At 38.5% G+C, this 23,827-nt stretch overlaps 1 protein-coding gene across 3 annotated transcripts in view; it reads left to right on the top strand.

The window, feature by feature from the left end:
• Positions 1 to 23,827, top strand: part of NCALD (neurocalcin delta) — a 382,803-nt gene that overhangs the window by 226,783 nt on the left and 132,193 nt on the right. For all 3 annotated transcript variants that reach the window (XM_032316832.1, XM_032316829.1, XM_032316830.1), the window contains one exon: positions 6,978 to 7,064. The gene's annotated coding sequence lies outside the window, so the exon portion shown is untranslated. The remainder of the gene's footprint in view (positions 1 to 6,977; positions 7,065 to 23,827) is intronic.

The raw sequence follows: 23,827 nt of genomic DNA, 5'->3' as shown, positions 1-23,827 counted from the left end.
TATCAAAAGGACATTATCAAAAAATCACATATATTATATGACTCCACCTATTAACATTCTAGAAATAACAAAATTATAAAGCTGGCAAACAGACTAGTGATTTCCAGAGATAAGAGGTGGGAGCAGAGGGGATGGGTGTACCTGTAAAATGGTAGTAGGAGGGAATTCTGTGTGCTGATAAGTAGTTTCGCATTATTTATTTATTTATTTATTTATTTATTTATTTGAACGTATAATGTATTTTTATCCCCAGGGGTACAGGTCTGTGAATCACCAGGTTTACACACTTCACAGCACTCACCATAAATGTCCATAACCCCACGCCCCTCTCCCAACCTCCCTCCCCCCAGCAACCCTCAGTTTGTTTTGTGAGATTAAGAGTCACTAATGGTTTGTCTCCCTCCTGATCCCATCTTGTTTCATTTATTCTTTTCCTACCTCCCAAACCCCCCATGTTGCATCTCCACTTCCTCATATCAGGGAGATCATATGATAGTTGTCTTTCTCCCATTGACTTATTTCGCTAAGCATAATACCCTCTAGTTTCATCCACGTCATCGCAAATGGCAAGATTTCATTTCTTTTGATGGCTGCATAGTATTCCATTGTATATATACACCACATCTTCTTGATCCATTCATCTGTTGATGGACATCTAGGTTCTTTCCATAGTTTGGCTATTGTAGACATTGCTGCAGTAAACATTTGGGTGATAAGTAGTTTTGCATCTTGACTGCAGTGCTGGTTACACAAATCTTCACATGTGACAAAATGATATGTAACTGTAAAATATGTATCACATATGGGCTTACCTAAACAAAAATATTGTCTGCATTTGCTATTCTTGGGTCTTATTTATAAAACAAGGAAAGGGAAGGAAGGGGGAAAGGAGGGAAGGGAGGGAGGGAGAGAAGGTCTCTATCCGTATGTAGTTACCTCATACTTGCTTTTTGTCATTCATTATGCTGTTAAGGTTCTCCCAAGTTTTTGCCTGTAGCTCAGATTTATTGATTTTCCTTGTTGTCTAGTATTTCATTGTATGTATATAACTCAGTTTATTTAATTGCTTAACAGTTGATGGACATTTGTGTTAAATATAGCATTTTGTTATGATAAAGAAAGTTGTTATAAAGATTTTGTACGTGACTTCCAGGGTCAACATATAAGAATTTTTCTAGAGAATATAGGTAAGAGTGGGTTTATTCAGTTAGAAGGCATATAAACATTCAGCTTCATGAGTTAAGGTTAAATTGTTTGCAAGTCTTCTATCAACTTTTACTCTCACCATCAGTTTAATTTTCATTTTCCCGATTACAAATGAGTTTGCTCATATTTTTACATGTATATTTACCATTCTTGTTTTTCTCTTCTGTGACAACGTGTCAGATGTGTTGCTCATTTTTTTATTGTGTTGTCTTTTTCTTTCTGATTTGTAACATATCTTTATATAATCTTAATACTGGTCTTTTGTTGACTTGTTGCATACTTGTTTCAGATGTTGGCATGCCTTCTGCTTTCTTTGTTGTACATTTTTATAAACAAAGATCTTAATATTATAATGGGGCAATTTTATCAGTCTTTCATTCTGTGATTAGTGCTTTTGTGCCTTAAGAACTGCTTTCCCATTTGGAGATCCAAAACATGTTCTTCCATGTTTTTTTCTACAAGTTTTAACATTTTGCAATCCCTGGGGTATTGATCTCTGGGTATGCCTCCTCCTTGACTTTTGGCTCAGTGAATTATTTCATCCTTTGTGAGAGCTCTGTTGTCTTTTAATTCCATCTTCCCACCCTTGACTGGTACTGCTGCTTGCTCTATCTCTTCAAATTGTGATTTTTTTTTCCTTTTGGTATGCCTTGTAATTTTTTCCTGATAGCCAGACATGATGTACCAGGTGATAGGAACTGCTATAAATAGATCTTTAGTATCCTGGTGGTGAGATTTTCAGGGACGGGAGGTGCTCTGCACATCCTGTGATTAGGTCTCAGTCTTTTAGTGAGCCCGTGTCTCTGGACTGTGACCTTCACAATGTTCTAGTTTTTTTCTCCTCCTTTTCTCAGGATGGCTAGCGTGGGCTGCAGTGGAGTATTTCCCTCCTCCCACAGTGGAAGGCTAGAGGAGACTGGATCCAGTATTTCCCTTCCCCACATCAGTTAGGTCTTCATAACACTCCAGCAGGTTAGGCTCCAGTTAACTAGTTTACTCTGAGGGTAGGTTTTCTTAAGAACAGAGTGCCCTGGGGCCCCTGGGTGGCTCAGTTGGTTAAGCAACTGCGTTTGGCTCAGGTCATGATCCTGGAGTCCTAGGATTGAGCGCCACAATCTGGCTTCCTACTCAGCTGGGAGTCTGCTTCTCCCTCTGACCCTCTCCCATCTCATTCTCTCTCTCTCTCTCTCTCTCTCAAATAAATAAGTAAAATCTTAAAAAAAAAAAAAAGAACAGAGTACTCTGGCATATTTCAAAATGGCTCCTTTCCCCCTTTGCATTCTGGAAGCTGGAAGAGGTTTTCCTCTGACACTGACTGTGGGAATCTGGTAGATGTCCTGGAAGTATATCTCACAGTGTTGTGAGGACCCCCCTTTTTTTATTGATGGGTTCCCCTGGCACTTTAGTTGCCCCACAGAGATTCCAGCAAATCAGAAATGACAAGTCAGGTCTTCTACCCCAGCCCTGCTTCCTATGGCAGTTTCTGCGGGCAAGTCCCTGCCCAGGGAAGCCAAGACTCCCTGTATTCCCTTGCTCCTCTTTCCAATCTTGGGGGCAGAGGTTTTTCCTGTGTCCTTCCCTCTCTTACAGACCCAAGAAGAGTTATTGAATTCTACTTGTTAGGGCAGAATGGTGATTTCCAAGCCCCTCACATCTGGAACCAGACACCAAAACTCCTCTTTTGTCTTTTAATACCCGTGTGACTGAGAAGGTCCATTAAGAAACGTCCAACTTAAAAATAAAAAATTAAAAAAAAAGAAAAAAAAGAAACGTCCAACATGGCAGGATTTCAGAAGACGGCCAGTTCTTCCCTAGGCAGCTTCAAAAGAAATTTTGGTCAAATGATGGGCTTCTTTATGGTAGCCAATGCATTTGTGTCTTAGCAGTTCTCCAAGTGCTTGAGTGTCACATATTAAAAAGCTAAAGAAACCAAAAAAAACAAAAACAATGAAACTGTTCTCACCATTTGAACTGTGGTTCAGATCATTTAAAGAAGCCATTTGTTGAGAAAGAAAGCATAAATTTAAAATGCCTGTTTGTATGATATGCAGAGGACAGATTCTGTTTTTGGAGATGCCCTGCAATTCATTGGCAATGTCGCTGGACAAGGAGTCAAGAGCCCAGGAATTAAGCCTTGATCACGCAACCTCCTTGTAGCCAAAGTGTGTTCAGCTGCATATAACAAGAATCCTTCTACAGTAGCTTAGCCAAATAGAGGGGTTTCTTTTCTTTTCTTGACTTGTCTTTTCTTTTCCTTTTTCTTTCCTTTCCTTTTCTCTTTTCTTTCTTTTTTTCTCTCTTCTCTTCTCTTGTCTTTCTTCTCTTCTATTATATTTTCTCCTCTCTTCTCCCTTCCCCTCCCCTCCCCCCTCCTCTCCTATTTTTTTTTTTTTCCCCTCTCATGTAACAGCCCAGAAGCAGGCAAACCAGGGCCAGTGTACTGGCACTTTTTTTCAGTTTAATCTTCACAGCATGTGGCTTTTGTCTTCATGCTTGTCACTTCATGACTGCAAATATGTCTTTATCTCTGGCATTGAATCAATGTTTCAGGCATGAAGAAGAGGAAGGGCAAAGATCAAAAAGTGAGTGGAGAGCTCTTTTAAGGATCTTTTCTGGGAGCCCCACATAGTTACTTGGGCTTACATGGCCAGGGCCCAAACTGTGCTACCTGCCCATCCTTAGCTGTAGTTTTTACAGGGCAAACTGCTGCTCTGAAAAAAAACCAAAGTTCTGTAAGGAAAAACAGTTGACAGGGCATTGGATAGGTAACCAGCAGTGTCTGCCCCACTCTCTAAGCTTCCAATGGGAATGCCTGCCCCCCCCACACACACACCCCGCCACCCCCCTTCCCCCTGCAGGGTTGTTTGGATGTCAGAATGGAAGATCAAATGCAAGAACACTTCATAGAATATAAACTGTATTTCATAAACACAGTGGAAAAATTCTGTTTTTAAAAAGATTTATTTAATTAATTTCTTTATTTGAGAGTGAGAGATAGAGAGAACACAAGTAGGAAGAAGGGGCAGAGGGAGAGGGAGAAGCAGACTCTCTGCTGAGCAGGGAGTCCAATGTGGGGCTCGATCCCAGGACCCTGGGATCATGACAGGAGCTGAAGTCAGAGCCTTAACCAGCTGAGCCACCCAGGAACCCCCAGTGGAAATATTCTGACCTATTTTCTTAGAGAGCAAATCCGATGTTAACAGAAAGTCCTGCTGAATGTAAAGATTTGGGTAATCACTATCTCTTGAACCTCAGCTCATTCTCTTGTTGACATCTTTAAATAGTGCAAGAACTTGTGTTTTCATAAATAAGCATCCTCAAATACCTATCTTCAGACTATTGTCAGAAGTTGTGGTGGACATTGGTTGATTTCTTCCACAATAATCTCTTCCCCTTCCTCTCAGTATCCTGAATGACCTTCAGTGATTTTTCTTTGGACTGATCCTCCCCTCACCTCCAGGGATAAGGCTTGATTAGTTCAAAGTGATTCAGCAAAGTATAGTGACTGATTCAGTGATGGGCAATCTGAGAGACCTCAGAACCTGGGACTGCCAAAGTGCTGATGCTGTCTTCTTGGGGGACACATATATAGTCTTAAACTGCTACAGGGAGGGTTTTTTGTTGGTTTGTTTTTTTTTTTAAGATTTTATTTATTTGACAGACAGAGATCACAAGTAGGCAGAGAGGCAGACAGAAAGAGAGGAGGAAGCATGCTCCCTCCTGAGCAGAGAGCCTGATGTGGGGCTTGATCCTAGGACCCTGGGATCATGACCTGAGCTGAAGGCAAAGGCTTTAACCCACTGAGCCACCCAGGTGCCCTACAGGGAGTATTTTTTTGCACCAAAGGGCGGCAGCCTGATGTGGAAATGGATCTGCAGAGAATGCCTGTGCCAAGGGAATTTCAGAGAATCAAATGATGTAGTGAACCTCTGTTTTCCCAAAACAAGCCCTACGTCTGGATATTTTTTCCCCAGGTCAATGAACCAAAACATTTCCTTGTTTTGTTATTTATTTGAATAAGTGAGTTTGAGTTGGGGGTTTCTGTTATTTGTAGCCAAAAGATCCCTGAATGATAGTTTCCATATATGTTCCAGGAAAAAATGTATGTTATTTAAAATAATATATTACATAAAAATTCTAGATGAGAACATTGGCAGTAACCTCTTTGACATCAGTCACAGCAACTTCTTTCAAGACATGTCTCCAAAGGCAAGGGAGACAAAAGTAAAAATGAACTTTTGGGACTTCATCAAGATCAAAAGCTTCTGTACAGCGAAGGAAACAGTCAACAAAACAAAGAGGCAACCCACGGAATGGGAGAAGATATTCACAAGTGACACTACAGACAAAGAACTGATATCCAAGATCTCAAACTCAACACCCCAAAAACAGATAATCATGTCAAAAAGTAGGCAGAAGACATGAACAGACACTTCTCCAAAGATGACATACAAATGGCTAACAGACACATGAAAAATGCTCACTAGCCATGAGGGAAATTAAAATAAAAACCTACTGAGATACCACTTTACACCAGTTAGAATGGACAAAATCAAAAGGACAGGAAACAAGTGTTGGAGGGGATGTGGAGAAAGGGGAAGCCTCTTACACTGTTGGTGGGAATGCAATGTGTGGAGTGTGGAGATTCCCCCCAAAATTAAAAATAGAGCTACTCTGTGACCCTACAATTGCACTTCTGGGTATTTACCCCAAAGATACAGATGTAGTGAAAAGAAGGCCTGCAGGTACTCCAATGTTCATAGCAACAATGGCCACAATTGCCAAACTGTGGAAAGAGCCGAGATGCCCTTCAACAGACAAATGGATAAAGAAGATATGGTCCATATATACAATGGAATATTACACAGCCATCAGAAAGAATAAATACCCAAATTTTTTATCAATATGGATGGGACTGGAAGACATGCTGAGTGAAGTAATCAAACAGAGAAAGTCAATTATCATATGGTTTCATTTACTTGTGGAGCATAAGGAATAACAAAGAGGACATTAGGAGAAGGAAAGGAAAAGTGAAATGGGGTGAATTGGAGGGGGAGATGAAAGATGAGAGATGGTGGAGTCTGAGAAACAAACTGAGGGTTTTGGAAGGGAGGGAGGTGGGGGGATGGGTGAGCCTGGAGGTGGGCATTAAGGAGGGCACGGCGCATACTGCATGGAGCACTGGGTGTGGTGCATAAACATTGAATCTTGGAACATGAAAAAAAATAAAATTAAGATATTAAAAAAGTAAAATAATACATTACTTATATATCTATATATTTTAAAATAATATATTAATATAGTATATATTTATGTGTATATATGTAATATATGCAAACCTGTCTGTATATTACATATATAATATGTATTCATACATATTCATATTGGTATATACATGAGTTTATTCTGAGATTTATAGTCCTTCCCAGATTAAGGTCATAAGGTCTGAATGTTACGAAGAGACCCTGTCGCTCTCTGTAATAAATGGCCTGCATAGCATCTATCTAGAAGATTTTAAACTGTGAAAGGTTAGGACCTGAGTCTCATACTTTTGGGGACTGTACTTATCACCCCTGTAATAGAGATTTGCCCCTGGGTAATTTGAGCCAAAAACCAATTAGGCTAAGATATGTCAGTGTTCTTGTAGGTGTGTTTCCTGTTTCCTGTTTGCAAAGGCAACTGCAGAAGAAACAAAAGTAACGGCCTTACATAATGCTTACTGAACTGTCAAATGTTCAAGTAAAATATTTATTAATTATGAGTGATCTCAGTTGCAGGGCCCTTGAGCTGCTGGTGATAAAATCTGTCGTGATCCTGTGGAAGGCTCTGTAACCCAAGACGCTGCCCGACTGTACCTTGTGAGTTCCCTTTTTTAACCTCTTGAATGTGTGGGTTTTAAATTGTGATTATTATTAAGTTATGATTCAGAATGCAAAAATGTTGCATCTCTGCTAGGTTGTTGTGTGTTTATATGTTTGCTGTCTGGTAAATAACAAATGCTAGTTTATTAATCTGCCATTAAACCTTGGCCACAAGGTATCTATTTCTACTTTAATTCTTGATGAATTTGTATGTTACTGACAAGAAAACTATGACACGTTCTCTTTTTTTAAAAAATCTGTTCTCTTCTGTGGTGACTCTGATTAAATGGTAACCTTATTTAAGTGTGAGAAATTTGCTTTAAAAATAAAAAACTAACAGGAGACATGATCACGAAGGTAAAAACCTGACTTTCTTACTTGGGGGGAAAAAAGCAATATATATGTACCCTTCCTTACTTTCTAAATCTACTCTGTTGGTGTGGAAAATTGAAGCCGATATTGTGCAGCAAGTAGATGGGATTTTTTTTTTTTTTAACTCAGAAACAATTCTTTTGAAATTCTATTATGGTATAATTAGGGCAGCAGCACCCACAGTAGTGGATTTCCTGTTAAGATAGGAACATCATTACTTTCCTAATTTGTTGATGTGGGTGGGTCTCAAAAGCCATCTCATTGAATATTTAGGAAATTGGCTTTTCAGGAAGGGAAATCTACTGGTATATGAAGTTCTTGGAAATTTTTCAAGATATGCTAATGGTCCCAGATGAGAGCCAGATAAGATTTATAAGCAAGGTAATAATATGGCTTAGACCCTGGTAATACTTTATTATGGCTGTTTGTAAACAAGGCATCAATATTAATCTAACATTTACTTGCCCAGGTAGTTTGAAATGAAGAACAAATGGCAAAAATAAAGTAAATGTGGGTGAGAACAGAACCTTATTTTGTGTTTTTGTGATGTGGCAGGGAAAGGAAGTAAGTTGATGTAAAATGAAATTTAAGTGGACTCATCTCTTTTTCATCCCACTTTGTTTATCCCCATTAAGTCTTTTTGGTTTGGGTATTAGAGGAACAACATGACTTACCTGTATGTAACAAGAAAGTGAAAGTGAAAAAATCTATATTCCAAATCTGATAGGACAGTCCTTTCAATGAGATACATAAGACAGTAATGAAATATTTGAAGTCATGATAAACAAACTCTAACTTTTTTTCCTTCATATCATTGAAAACTGAGCCTAAACCCCAATGTATTTCTCCTGGAGACCAAGATAGAATTGTGCTTTTACGTTGGTAGTGATCAGACAGCTCTAGAGGCTCTTTCTTCTTGTGATAATCTGGTTGAAATACTTATAATCATCACAACTGTAAACATGATGGTAGCCATTGCATGAGTTCCTTGGATCTTTCTGACATCAAACTAAATAAGGAAAATGTGTGTTCTTGCCCAAACGATAGGAAAGCACGAGTTAAGATTTAATATAAGAACCATTCCCATTGACCTGGAGGTGCAAAGAATCAACATGTCTGCTATTGGCTTCTGGTGTCCCTGCCCCTCCTCAATCATACAGGTCTCTATTCTCTGATCTTGGGGACAGGTCCCTACTATAGATTCTCTGTGTGAGTGAGCCCCAGCTACACTCAACTTCATCTCTGGTTTCTGTAGAGCAAAGAGAGGCTAGGCTGTAGGAGTTCATGCCGCACATTCAAGGCATCTTCCAGAATCAAAAAAGAACAATTTGAATGAGAAATTGATAGGAAAAGTCTTGAGGCAGTGAAGGAGCCACTTCCTGCTCAACAACTGTTGTCATGAGAGCGGAGTGGGTACAGCGGGGATGAGGAGACTAAACCTCCTAACTGGGGCTTTCCACCTGGATGGCTGAAGTTGGCAAATACTGTCCCATTTTCTGTGCTTTCTGTAATCTTGTTCAAGAATTTCAGATACTCTTACCTAGTGACAGAGATCTTGATAGCAATAGATAGGAAAGCTATATGCAAAGAAACTATTTTAAGGTGAAGTTTATGACTAAAGTCCAGGTTTACAATGATTTCTGATTTCCTGTCACCTGGGTTTCTCTCTTTAGCTTCTTTAGGCTAGAGTCATTCCGTCTAGATCCTCAAGAAATCCTTACTTCCCCAAGGCTTCCTATGTAACTACCTTCTCAGTTACATGACTTTGCATGGAATTCTATTTTTTATAGTTTTCTGCACTAAAGACCCTTTTCCTTCTCCTCTTAAAAAATATGATTTTGATCCTTTTAGCCTGGGAGTTTGCCACTCTTTATTTTCAATGTCCTATAAATTCTCCTCTATCAAAACAAACAAACAAACAAACAAAAACAAAACAAAACAAAACCCCCACCTTTTGTGTCAAGAGAATGTCTTTCATTCAAGAACAGTCATGAGGAGAGATTATCTCAGAAGCTGAGAACACAAGATGCCAAATATCTAGGGGATAATTAAAGTATGCTTCCAGATGTTTTCAGAGACCAATACTGATCATCCAAATAATTGATTCCCTGACAACCATTTTCCACACAGTCATGTTCTTAATGTAAAAGTAGCCAATAAATTCAGTGGAAAAAAATAATAAACCAAGGTGCTTTTTTATTAGTATGTAGGAAGAAAAAAAGAATAGAAAGAGAGCAATTGATTTCTAGCAATTTTGCGACATGTAGACTTAGTTTCATATAGACTTAAGAGCAGATTGTTTAGTGACAGTAGATAAATGATTGCAATTAACCAAAAAGTGTTGATAAAGCACCTACCAATTTAGCTCTAGTGGAGAATGATACAATCCAAACTGGACTTTTGTATTCTATAACATAATGTTCCTAGAAACATAATTCATTTATTCATCCAATAAATACGTATTGAATACTTGCTCTATGACAGGCACTGTGTTAAATCATGGTGATATTAACAGGGGACAAAACAGGCAGGGTTTCTGCCTACAGTTGAGTGTTGTGGGATGCGACGGACATGGTCATCAAATAACTGTGCACATTTTACCAATGTGATCACTACTATGATGGGAAAAAACCAAACATGGGAAACTGAGACCATAAAATACAGGTACTACATTTAGTAAGTAGTCATCATGGAAGACTTCCCTGAAGAAATTGGAAGAGGTTGGGTTGGAGGAGAGTGTTCTGGGAGGACCTGGGGTAGCAGAGAACATAGCACTTACTGGGAACTGCACCCAGGCCAGTGTTGCTGGAGAGCAACAGGGACATGATGTGAGGAAAAGCTAGAAAAGTGGCAGGGGTAGATCATGAAAGACTTAGTAGAACATGAATGAACATGAATAGTTTCTAACAGAATGAGTCCTATTGTCTTCTATCACTAGTGTGAAAATAAAAGAAGCTTGTGACTTTATAACGACTGTGCTCTTTGGGAGATGATATTCATTCATCCTTTCTTTTATTCACTCATTCAGCCAATGCACACAAGACAAAATTCCTGTTCACATGGATCCTAAATTCTAATGGAACAAGCAGATAATATGCCAATAAGGAGATGTATAGTCTTAATGTACTGTTTGTTCATGAGCGGTGTGGGTAGTCTTTAGGTGAAATTTAAAAAATAATTTCAAATATTTATTGTATTGTATCTAAGTGTAGTGATTCCTTTGTTTAGTTAAGTAAAGTGATATGTTCTAGCAGCACGAAGACCATGCTTAGACAGATGTTCTTCATGGCACTTAATTCAATTAAAGATTTTGGAGATTTAATTTCAGTTAAAGAGAGGACATAAGAGAGGGAAGCTGTGAGGTTTGTATACTTGTTTCTGAGGATTTCGTGATACCACAGCCCATGTTGCACCTTACCTCCTCGTCTTGGAATGGTGGGCAGGAGACAAGGGGAGCAATAAAAAGACTTAAATGAAAACAATGGAAGCTAACATTGATGGAGAAGGATCCAAGAAGGAGAATATGTCAGCGTCTATTTGTTTTAACACAGAGCTTGGTATGTTTTATTATACACTTAATATACTTTGTAGATTCTGCACATTTACCATCTCCAAAAAAACATACACATCTTAAAATCAATGTTTACATTTAAGGAAAGGTATATCATTGTCACATTCCCAAAAGCTGTTATTTAATTGATGATGCATCTTAAAATAATAAGTGACTTACAACTAAGAAAAACAGACATAGCTGGAAACTTGTTTGAGTCTTTTCTGAAGATCTGCTTGAAGATTTCCTGATTGGCAGTGTTTCCATATCTGCATATAAGGTATCACCATTGATGGAATTAAACCAGGGCACGTGTGAGGGTCACCTTCAGGTCTTGCTTGCAGAAATCAGAGGAGAGTTCATTAGAGCCAAGAGAGGCATAATAATAATCTGTTTCAGTCTCCGGAAACGTCTTTTATTTCCGATATTCAGATTGCATGAATCAACGTGATTATTTCCAGGTATGCCAAGAAGAATAATGGAAATGTTAGTGGGGTCCTTGGGTCCTTTAGTACAGGGTTTCTCAACTGCAGCTCTGTTGACATTTTGGACTAGATCATTCTGTCACAAGGGGCTGTCCTATGCAGTGGAGAATGTTTGGGAGTACTCTGGTGCCGGTAGAATCCCACCATCATGGTAGTCGTCTCTTGTATTGCTAATGCCTTAGTACATGTAATCAGCGACTCCCAGCACTGTCTTCTCGCTTTGTGTTATGGTTGTACTGCAAACATGTCCAATCCTAAATGCAAGGCTTTCAGTTTTACAGGATGGTATCTTTATAATTCTATAGTTCTTACATTATAATTAAAAATAATATTATGAAACCAATCTTAGAAGGGTAATTAATTACATTTTTACTCAGTCAAACATGTGAAATCCCAACATGGCAATACAGTTTCTTGGGGGGCGTGGGTGCCTATACTTTGATGCTTGTTTTATTTGTTACAGTGTTATAAAATTTTATCCTCAAAGTTTAAAACTTACTTAGTGGCTCACCTATTTTTTTTTTTTTAAAGATACATTTATGGGAATCTTAAAAAGACTCCAACTCAATCAGTTGCCAGAATTAATAGCCTTTTGGGGACACAGAGAAACTTAAAAGAGGCACATTTAATGAGTGCAATTGTAGTTTTATGGGAAGCTTAGAACAACAGAGAGAAAAAAGTGCCACTCTTTTGTCCTTTGGTGATGGTACTTAACATTTAAGTATAAGTTATTACAATAATATAGTGGTTTAATGTTCCCTTAGTATCTGTGGTTTAATCAAAGTTTCTGAAAATGGGAAGAGTGTGCGTTCTCTCTGTCACTGTTAAGCGAAGGAATGGCATTTGAAAATCACTTCAATCACGCATGATTAGGTCTTCTGAAGTGGTGTTTTACTATGCTGTGGTGCTGGGAAGACTTAATATTGCATACATTTACTTCGACATGTGACTAATATATGGCACCATGAGGGAAACTAGTTTTTAAAATTATATTTTACTGTTATTATTTACCTCAATGCCTCCTGCCTCAAAATATTGCATATACTTCAAATGACTCCAGTATTATTTTGTAAAATAGAGCTTTCTTTTATTTCCCTATCATGTTGGGTCATAGTTAAAAACTACCATTGTCTCAAAAATAAAGTTCTAATTCTTTTTCCTGATGCTCAAAGCTTTCTACTAACTGACTCCAGCCCACCTTTTCAGATTCATCTTCTTAACTCCGTTTGCTCCTGTCTCCATATCGCTCTCTGACAGCCATGAACCAGGCGGCCTGAGCTGCATAACGAGCATCTCCTTGCCCTTTTCTGCCTTCTTAGCTCTTCTCGTGTTGTGATCTCTAACCTCTGAAATTCAAATTCATGCTTAAGAATAATTTCTTTCATGTAGCTTTGCAGATGTTCTCAGTTGGAATTAAACTCTCTCCCTTTCTCCACCCCACCCTGTCTCTGTCTCTCTCTCTCTCTCTCTCTCCCCCTTTCTTCTTTTCTCCTTCCTTCCATTCCATCCCTCTTTCTCTCTTCCCTATAATGCTTAGAAAGCATTAGTCTAGTGCTTTTCAAACGATCCTTGGAGAGGGCTAGATTTCTTTTTTTTTAAATTTCCAATCCATCACATGCCAATACATATCTTCTTATCTACAACGAGTACTTACACCTCTCTGTGGGAAACTGATTATGTCAGTTCTGCATGTACCCCATCTGTACTCTATCCAGTGAGATGAGTTCACTCAATCACACGTTTGGGTATTGCAGTGATGTCCAACTACTGGAAAAATGTCTGAACAATTATGTGCAATATCTATAGTAACCCTCTTGCAGTCTGATAAGAATAGTTCGTGAGGTCGCTGTGCTCCACAGCACTTTAAACAGCACTGCCCCAGATATAAGCTCCATGAGGACAGGGCCTGCGTCTGCTTTTTCCATTATTATAATTCTAGCCCCGGACATTGCCTGTCACCTAGTAAGCATACATATTACATGTAGAAGTATCATGTTATAGGTAACAGCACCTGTCTGCAAAGTAGCTTGGATCAGATCTTGATCAATTTTTCGCACCTACAGGATTATCATGCCTTACTTATATCAGAAAATAGGAATGAAGGAGAATACCAGACTGATTTATTTAAAAAAAAAAATCTGCTCTTTAGTGTAAATGCTACTGAAATAAAATGCACCCTCCTCTTCCTACTGCTGGTATGGCCTTTGTAAGTGAAGAGCACTTGATCAGTAATTTAAGTTTCTTTCACTGGGTAGTTGCAAAAACTCATTGCACTCATATTCATTTAAGTAAAATAAAAGGAGTTTAAAAGAAGTCTAAAACACTTAGCCTGTTAAATAGCAATACTGAAAAATTGAGAGAAATGTATTCCTAGAAGGAAAAAAGCCCACAAAAACAAAACTATATTTAAAGACTTTCTTCATGACGCTCAAGGGGACACATTGAAAGTCTTCACTAGTCTAAAATTGTGTTTCTGAAAATGAGAATTACATGGAGTTAATTTAATATCTACCACTGTAATTTCTATTGGGAAAAACACCTGGGAGATTAAATTTTTCAAAATTTAAAAGGTAAGATATTCAGAATAAATTATTTGATGATGCTATTTGAACATAGATTTCTAACTTTCAGTAGCTCAAGAATATCTTTCTGAAGTGGTAAGAAGTCACTGCAATTGGACACTTTTCATTGAGTATTTCATTATTTTCAAGTTAACAGCCAAGAAAAACAAGAACATTTACTATATGTGTTTCCCACCCTTATTAGCCACGTATTTTTCCATGGAACATTTGTTATTTCTGGCAAACATATGGCATATGACCAGAACCATAATTAGTAACAGTTTGATGTTATAGGAATTCAAATTTTGGCAATTTCTAGCTTCTCTAGATTGGTGACTTCCCCTGAAATATAAAAGCAGCAAATACAGATCCTAAGGTTGCACTCTGGAGTCAGTTTTTTCCTCCTTTACAAATAGGTATTTGCCTGTTTCAAGGAGGTATTTGAAGATTCTTGCAAACGTTTATATAGCTCTGCTCCAGAGCCAAAAGGGGCCAGAAGAAGACACTGTTTTAAACATATACCATATTATTTTTGCATATATTTGCATATATCAACTTATTTTATCATTGCAAATAGAGGCAGGAAGACATGAATTTGCCCAAGGCACTCAATGGGAACTTGTGTAGTTGAGATTTACCTTAGAAAGTCTGGCTCAAGATTCTGCTCTTTCAGATCGTAGTGTCTCTTGTGCAGCATTGCTTATCTAAGGAGATGAAAAGTTCCAGAATTGCATAGGTAGAATCCTGCCAAAGAGGTTACTTTCTTGCAGACTATTTCTAATACTTACTTAGTAACTGGGAATTCTGGGTAACTGGAGGAAAAGGGCAAGAAGCCATTAGTTGACAACTCATTTTGAGCAATTTTCTAGCATCTATAAACCAACAGGTAGTTGTTATCAACACAAGATCTGGGACTGGTCTGCAGAGTTGGTCACCTTCACATAGAATCCCCCAGAACAGCACTATCTTTGAATCAGAAGGATGGATAATTTGTACAGTCATTGTACTACAAACCTTTGAGGGTATGGTATTTAAAATTCACAGTTTCAAGCACTCATTACATATATATATATCATAAGCAAGAAGTAGCATTTTGGGGAAAGAATGTGTGCTTATTTATTAATTCATGTCTTTTTCTTTAAGATTTAAAGTACCACGGGAGATGAGTTAGCAGAGAACCCTTAGACTTTCCAAAGGGACATATACCACTGAGTTCTAATATGCATCCCAGCTAGGGGACAAAGGACAACCATTTTTGCTTTGTGTTAGGAGCCATGGTTGCTGAGGCTGATTATTCACAGAAGCAAGGTAAAGCATCTCATCAATCTCAAAATGTAGTTTGTCATCCTTTGTTACTAATGGAGTTATTAAGGACTGAAAATGCAACATTGCTTAGCAACATGCATCATAGTTATTTACTCTTTTGAGCAGCAGTGGCAGCAGCTAGTCTGTCTTATAAAGGTCTTAGGGGCTATTTTCACTTTCCTTTCATCTTATCTTACTCATATTCATTGCCATGGTAGTAATCAAAGTGCTCAGACTGTGGCTTGGTGGGGTGGGTTGGGGTATAATCCCATAAGTACAGAAATCAGCCCTGAAAGCTAGTGTTAGTTCAGTCTAGAGCCAAAAGGAAATTAGGCTATGGGTAAGAAAAAGTAGTGAAAGATTCCTACAACTCTAGTGTTCTATGTAAGTCTTCTAATTTTCCCTGCTGGCAAGTATGTGATGGTGGTGATGTCATCCCTGTGAGATGTGGGAAATTGCTGTGATGCTGTTCAGGCTTCTTATTTTGTTGGCTCTGACCTTTCAGGCAATAAGGACAGTCCATATTAACCAAAAACCATACAGGATAATCCTTATTTCCTCCTAAGAAAAAGGTAACCCCCCAGAAAACCCAAAGAGGTCATCTTTATTTCCTCCTGATGAAAAGGTAACTCTTTCACTAATAGCAGTTCTAGCACTCCCCTGCCATTTACACTTCACAAGTGTATTGAGAATGAGTTGGTGTCTGGGGAATCTGGTATCTGGATAAACTTCTACCAAAGCCATCCTTTCTTCTCCAAATTGGAATAGTAACTGTACATCTGAGAATTCTGGCATTCTTCTACAGTCTTCCCTTTCTTGGCCGCCACAGTCATCCTAGCTTGGACTCTTAAATCCTGATGTTCTAACTTGGCCTCTGTTCTGCTGATGAACAAGAAATCCTGTGGTTGGGGCCATCTTGCAGGGAAGATTGTCTCTGAAGAGGCTTGAACAATTGTGGGAGGAAAGAGGGGCCAACCTTCTCTCATGAAAACAATGGGCAAAGAATCAGTTCACTGCTAAAAAAACAGAAGCAGCCATTCATCCTGAGGGGGAGATGTTCCACTTGGGACTGTCACCCAGTGATTGATGTTGTTCAGTCCCAAAATGTATGGAGGGGCTTTGGGGATTTGAATTAGTGAGCAGATTGTTGGATTCTTTGCCCCTCGTGGGGAAGGGTCCTGGAATGTGTGTCTCTTCTTCCTGTAGTTTCAGTTTTCAATGCTTTCCACATCCTTGGCTTTACTTTTGCTTTGTTGTGTCCTAGAGTCACTAATTAATTATGGACCCAGTTCCTTCTGTGCACTTGCTAATTGGATGTTTTGGAAAATTGCTTCATGCTGGCTTAAATAATAAGGAGACAATTAGAAGGCTGAGAGGTGCTGGGAAAGATAAAGAGGCCATGGCCATAGGAAATCCAGCAGATATCACCCAAGATATGTTACCCCAGTAACCAGGGGAGACAGAGCACTGGGACAGAGCAGTTCAGAAAAAAAATGAAAGAAAGAAATCCTCACAATGATGTGCTGAAAGGGACAGGGTCAGCAAGAGGGTCCATTGTTGAGAAGAACATTTTCATGGAAGGAATTTTGTTTGAAGGTTGTGTTGGGTGGCAGCTCTGGCCAGCTGGTGCCGCCCATTGGAGAGGGAGGGTTCCCTAAAAATAGGAGGAAGGGTCAGGACTTGGAAATCTGACACACTGACATCTGTGTCTGGACTCTGCCATTACTAACTGTGAGATTCAGAGCAAATGATTTTACCTCTCTGAGCATCCAGCTCTTCATCTGTGAAATGAAAAATGATCGTACTTGTCTCATAGAATTGTGGTGGGGACTAAGTGGGATCAAGTTGGTGAGTGTCTAGACCACTTCCTGGCACATAGCAAACTCTCAATTCTGTCTAGCCACTATTGTTATACAGTTGTGTTTTCAATTAATGATGTAATTATAACAAAGACATTAACATAGGTAAGGCCTGACACAGCTCAGGAAGGGTTGGTGTTAAAATACATTGTAGGAACATTAGGCATGGTTTGGGGAAGGAATCATATAAAATGAGAGGAAAGTTGAGTTGGCTAAAATGATAACTCTAAGTGTCAGTTCGTTCAGAATTGAATGATGTGTGGATTCTGGTTTTTACTGTGTAATGTGACCCAGTATGCCTGAAGCTGCTGAATTATTTAGGAAATGTTTAGAAATTTCTTCAGACTCAGATGTAACAGTTATTGCTTTTGCATCATAGTAACCAAAAATTTTCCTTATGGAAAAAAAAAATACATTGTAGGAGAATCAATATTCTCATTCCTTCCTTTGTACTCTTTTTTCTGGCCAGTTTGTTTTCTCCCCTTCTCCCTCAGCCCCCTCTCCTTCTTAGGGAGAAGAGAATAATTTAAAAGTTGAGTAAGAACAGTGCAGCTGTTCAGCCAAGGGCTTTGGTTTGGGGAAGGAAGCTACCAGAGCACAGCTGGCTAAGTAACCCATGGGAATCATTCCCAAAGTACAGTCTATCATTCTGTGCCACTACTTACATGTCATTTAGACATAGGTAATTTGCCATTCAGAATCTAGATTTTTCTCCCTCATTAGAATGTAAGCCTCCAAGGCAGCAAGGATTTTTGTCTCTTTTGTTCACTGTTAATTCTCTAGTGTCCAAAACTAGTCTATGCATGGTACGTGCTCAGTGAATATTAGTTGTAGGGACAGTAGGAGGGAGGGAGAAAGGGAGAAATGAAGGATAGAAGGAAGGGAGGAAGGAAGGAAAGACAGATGAATGAACCTTACCTAGTAGATCTTAAGGCCAAAAAGAAAAAAGTGGGGGAGCGGTATTAGAAAGAAGACTCCCCTGGATACTTTAGGAGGTTGACAGACAGTGGAGGCCTGTAGGTGTTCAAGTGGCAAACATTTAGTGAGCACCTGTACCTGGCACTGAACCAGGTGATAGCGATGTAACAAAAAATAAGATATTATCTTTGCTACCAAGGACAGAGGTCTAGGAAGCATCCAGATGGTCTTTAATGTGACATAACTGAAATAGCCTTTGGAGTAAAGTGGATAATCTTTGTGTAATCAGAATATAAAGGACAGGAAATAGTATTGCATGGAGCATTGGGTGTTATACACAAACAATGAATCATGGAATACTCCATCAAAAACTAATGATGTACTGTATGGGGACTAACATAACAAACAAACAATAAAAGCTAGTATTCCAGTGGGGGGGATAGTGTCAAATACATAGGTGCTGTATTAGTTTCCTAGGGCTGCCATAAGAAAATATCACAAACTGGTGACTTGAAACAACAGAAAGTTACTCTCTTACAGTTCTGGAGGCTAAAAGTCTGCCATCAAGGTGTTGGTAGGACCATGCTCCCTCCAGAGACTTTACGGAAGAATACTTTCTTGTCTCTTTCATCTCTGATAGCCTCCAGAGTTCCTTGGTTTGTGACACTATAACTCCAATCCCCACTTCTGTCTTCACAAAGCTGTCTTTCTTTTGTGTCTCTACCTTTTCCTTTTCTTCTAAGGGCTCCAGTGGTATTAGATTAAGGATATTCCAGTATGACCTCATCTTAACTAATTATATCTGCAACAACCCCATTTTTAAATTAGATCATTCTGAGGTACTGTGGCTTCAGATTTCAACGTGTCTTTTGTGGGGACACAATTCAACACATAACAGTTGCTAATCTAGGACTTTAGAGACGAGGTGGAGCCTTTAAGTTGACACTGATTGTCAATATTAGGCCAGTTATATTCAGAGTACTTCTGGGGATTTTAGTATAATCTTATATTTATACTGAAATATGTATATCTATATATATATTTATAGTACATTTACACAAATACATACACATATATGTATGTATGCATGTATATATACTCATAAACACATATGTACATATTTATATATAGAAACAAGTAACATAGAAGTTAATATTGATATGTGTGTATATGTGGGTTCATATATGTACATGTATTTTCTAACTGTCTATTGAGAGAGCCTGGAAGCATGACACCCCAGTAAAAATGAATGCACCCAGCTTCCACATCTTGGTTTCTAAATACCTTTCTCCAATTAAAGAAACCAGGGATCATTGGAAAAATGGCTGATTGTAGAGCTAAGACAGAGAACATGCAAGATAAATGTGGAGCACCTTATAATACTAGAAAGTTTGAAAGTGCTAAAAAAAACCTTTTTCTTTTTTTCTTTTTTTTTTTTTAAGGATAGAGCATGTCAAAAGGATACAGGAGTCAACCTCAAAGTTCTGTATAAACAAAGCTGGAACAATTTGACCAAAAAAAAATAATAATATTAGATTATAACTGAAAGAATAAAATAAATATTCATGAGTCCACAGTGATATAAATAAATGATTAAATAAATACATGGAATAGAAAGAGCATATTTTTTTAAACATGAATTCTAAACTATAAATGTAGAAGAAATGTGGGCGATAGAAAATCATCATTAGGACATCACAACAATAATTGCTATGGACAAGATCCACTGGTGAATCCTAAGATCAGTCGGCAGACATTTAAGGAGAAAGAGAATATTTGCATAGCCTTAATGTATTTCTCTCAAATATTTACTAATGACTGTGGTAGTTTTGATGTATATCACAGATTCTTTGATAATTCTTCATCTAGAAGGTTGAGCTTAATTTTCTGAACGTGTAGGCTGGACTTAATGACATGCTTCTAACAAACAGAACACGGAAAGGAAGAGAGAAAATTTTCATTGGGTAAGCCTTATAGACACGTGATCAAGGCTAATGTCACTGCTGATAATCATACCGATATCATGTATCCATTGCTATGATGCAAATGAGAAGGGCACTCTTTCCCCAGAACCCTGACCCCAGTCTAATCATGAAATGAACTGAAATTGAAGGAAAGTTTGTACAATACTTGGCCTCTTGTAAAGTGTCAAAGTCATGAAGAGCAAGACCAGAATCTGTCCCAACCTGGAGAAGTCTCAGGAGAGCTCGTGACAAATACAGTATGGTATCCTAAGCTGTATCCTAGAAGAACAACAACAAAACAATGAAAAAACAAAACAAAACAAAAAACCTGAAGAAATCCAAATAAAGCCTGTAGTTTACTTAATAGTGTTGTACCAATATGAATTTTAGTTTTGATAACTACACCATAGCTGTGTAAAATGTTAGTAATAGTTGGGTAAGGGATATGAGAATGATCTCTGCGTACTACCTTTGCAACTTTTCCACAAACTAAAATTATTCCAAGATAAAACATTTTATTTTTTTCCATAAGAAAACATTTTAAAAGAGGGCTCTGTGAAGAGGACTCTATCGATAGCAATATTTTCAGACTGTCCTAGTGACAGTTCTTTTCTTATGTCACTTCCTCTGGCTCTTTTGCCTGGAGAAGATACAGTTATTAGCTCTACCTTTTGGCTGAATCCTGCAAAAGATTTCATACTGACCAAGTCTTGGTAGAGTCTCTCCCTGCCCCCTTGTATTGTCCCTCTGGTTTTACCTCCTGCTACTCTCTTAAGTCTAGCTAGATAGAAACAGAAATAGGTAAGACTTGGGTGTCAGAAAGACTCATCTGGCAACAAGAATGTAGTATAGAAAGATTTAGAAGGAGCAAACTTTGGGCTTTGAGTTCTAGTTCTGCTACTCTTCACTGGGATGATAACTAGCCAAATCATGTGACCTCTCTGGGCTTTTTAGCTTCTCAACTGAAAGGATTTTATCAGAGTGCTTCTAACTGTAAGTCAATGGTAATACTATCCTTGGTTATAGCAGGATATGAATTTGATTTATCCATTCAGAAATATTTCTTTTGTATTTTGGTCCCTGGTGTGAAATTGTGAATCCCCAGCCTTGGTAACAGCTGCATTCCCACCCTCTGCCCTGAGCTCAGGGCTTTGCAAGGAAGGACAAAGTATGGCCAGAAGCTGACATCATACCCGGTTCTTCTTGGTTTCAAATCATTTCCATTAAACAGAGTTGCCCAAGCTTTAGTCATCTGTGACCCATCTTCGTGATTTTACTATATCCACATTCCATCTATACTATTTCTTACCTAATATCTTTCTTTAAAACACTCCCTTTTTATATTTGAACTTAGATTTGCTCTAAGCAGTAGTAACTGTGAAGTTACAGATTTGAAATGCCAGTTGTATTTTGCATGATGCACATTACGAACAGACAACCAAAATCTACCATAACCTTGCACTATCTAAAATTGCCTGAGTAACACTAGTGATACACACTCCACACTTTGGGAAACACCTCTGTGAAGGTGAGGGGCAGAGCCCTGGAGATGTCATTGTCGTCAACGTCCCTCCCCCAGTGATCTTAGAGCTTGGGAAGACAGAAAAAGTCATTCCTCTCAATGAAAATATTGGGGAACCCATTCTAACACATTGAGGATTGTTCACTTTATTTTGGTTTGGAATGAAGTATAGAAGTGACTAAGGCTTCCCTTCGTGGAAGAGACCCAAAGGAGCGGGAAGGAGGAAACAAAGATATTTTGCTGGCTTAAAAAATGGGACCGAATAGCAGAGGAAAAGTGTGGAAGAGAAAGTAATGAACTGAAATAAGATAAAGGAGCAGGAAAACAAAGAGGGCGGTGGTCGAGAATACTGGAGGGAAATGGAGGTGCTCACAGAAGCAGAGCATTACATGAAAGGTGGGGGAGACTTTTTAGAGAGCCTCCCTTTTTTTTGGCTCCCAGGATCTCATTCATGGTGTGAGCCCTGATTCGGTACACTTGAGGGCAGCTTGAAGGGCCAAGAAATGGTATTCCTCAGTAAACTTGCTGCTAATGGGATAAAATGCTCTGAACATGTGAGCTTCTCCTTGATGCATGGTTTTGGCATGAAAAATGGATTTAATACGATCAGACAGAAAGAGAAAAGTCTAGATTTTCTTTAGCATCCTTTCACACTTAATAAAGAGAGGGAAGGATCTTCATGATAATACAGATCTGATGCAAACCCACACAGGTGCAAGGGTCAATCATATTTGAAGAGTAAATTTTTTTTTTTTTAATCTGAATTCCAGAGGATTAAAATATCTCTGTTTGGGAACAAGTCCTCTGGCACACAGCTGAAGTGAGTGCCTACAGATGGTCACAGCCCTGTTGTATGTGTGTTGGAGGGGTGCATGGTGTTGGGGTCCAACATGCATTACGTTGGACTCCCATAAAAGCTGCTGAGTCCTGATAGCATAGAATTTTGTTTGCAGGGGGAGAGGGGTACATTAAGAACCAAGTCAGATCCACAAAGGCCAATCAGGAAAAATTTCTGTGTTGCTTTGTATTTTTCCAAATTTTTCTATTTAAAAATAGTGCTCTCTAAAAGGGAGTGCTGAAATGGTTTCTATCCTTTCCAAAAGAGAACGGGAACGAGGAGCCTCTGAAGAGACTGGGTATGGTCCATCCATTCAAGAGAATAGAGTCAGCCCCGAGACAAGAAGCTCTTTGTCAAGCTGAGCCAAGAATGCTATTGATTACCCTTTCCTGAAACGAAATTAGGAAAAACCCAAGAATTAACTACACTCAAAGTACACGAAATGCAGCCTCATATACTGTTCTTCTCAAACCTCAACTAGGAGATTTATAGTAAGGTTTTGGTTTCCTTCCAGACTTGAGAGAACACTCATCTGAAATTGCATTTTCTGGTCAATTTATGCCAGATGTTCTTTAGATAACTTGTGAAAACTTTTTTCTTTCTTCATTTTTTTTCCTCTTGGTAAGAGCACTGCACCTTGAAGTTCCCTTTCTACTCTTTACCTATTTATTTTCTCTTCTACATTTTATACTTAGCTCTCTTTAGAGGCAGACACATGGACAAAGTCTTATTTCTCCAGGCATTTCCCCTCCAAAAGGAGGGAGGAAGAGAAAGAGAGAGGACACAAGAAAGCACTTTTGCACATGCCTTGACTTTCAGAATTTTCTAGAAATTGTCAAGGCTTTGACCAAGTCAAAGCTTTGTATAGCTCAATCATTCTTTGATTCTTGTTTATTTCTTATGAACTTTATGTGAACAAAGTGACTTATAGCAAATATATGTACAACCAAATAAAAATTGAAAAGAATCTCCTGAGCTAAAGCAGAAACTGTAGGAAAATGTTTTCTAACTAGGTATTTTTTTCTACCCATCCTCCCAAACCCTCATTTCCAGCACTGCTTTCTAGGAGGGAAAACAATCATTGTTCTGTAGACCTAAGCCCCTGAAGTAATCACATTTATCATGGGGAAAATGTTCCTTAAGGATATGGATTTGAGGAGTCTGAATTAAAAAGATCAGGGCATCCAATATAGCTCTCCTTTCTCCTGGTGAATTAGCATTCTGCCCTTGTTGATTACCTGGTGTATTTTCTGTTTTTTATTTCCTTAATTTTTAAACTGTAGAATAACCTATTATGATGTCTGTTTCCTGGGAACAGTAAATAAAGTAAGTAAATATTTGAGGAATTTGATATAGGAAAATTTGGTTTGAAGCTTGTCAAAAAGA

The sequence above is a fragment of the Mustela erminea genome, chromosome 16 (assembly GCF_009829155.1).
Source record: "Mustela erminea isolate mMusErm1 chromosome 16, mMusErm1.Pri, whole genome shotgun sequence".
In the NCBI taxonomy this organism is placed as follows: Eukaryota; Metazoa; Chordata; class Mammalia; order Carnivora; family Mustelidae; genus Mustela; species Mustela erminea.
Note: the sequence above shows the minus strand (reverse complement) of the source record. Positions and strands in the feature narration are given on the sequence as shown.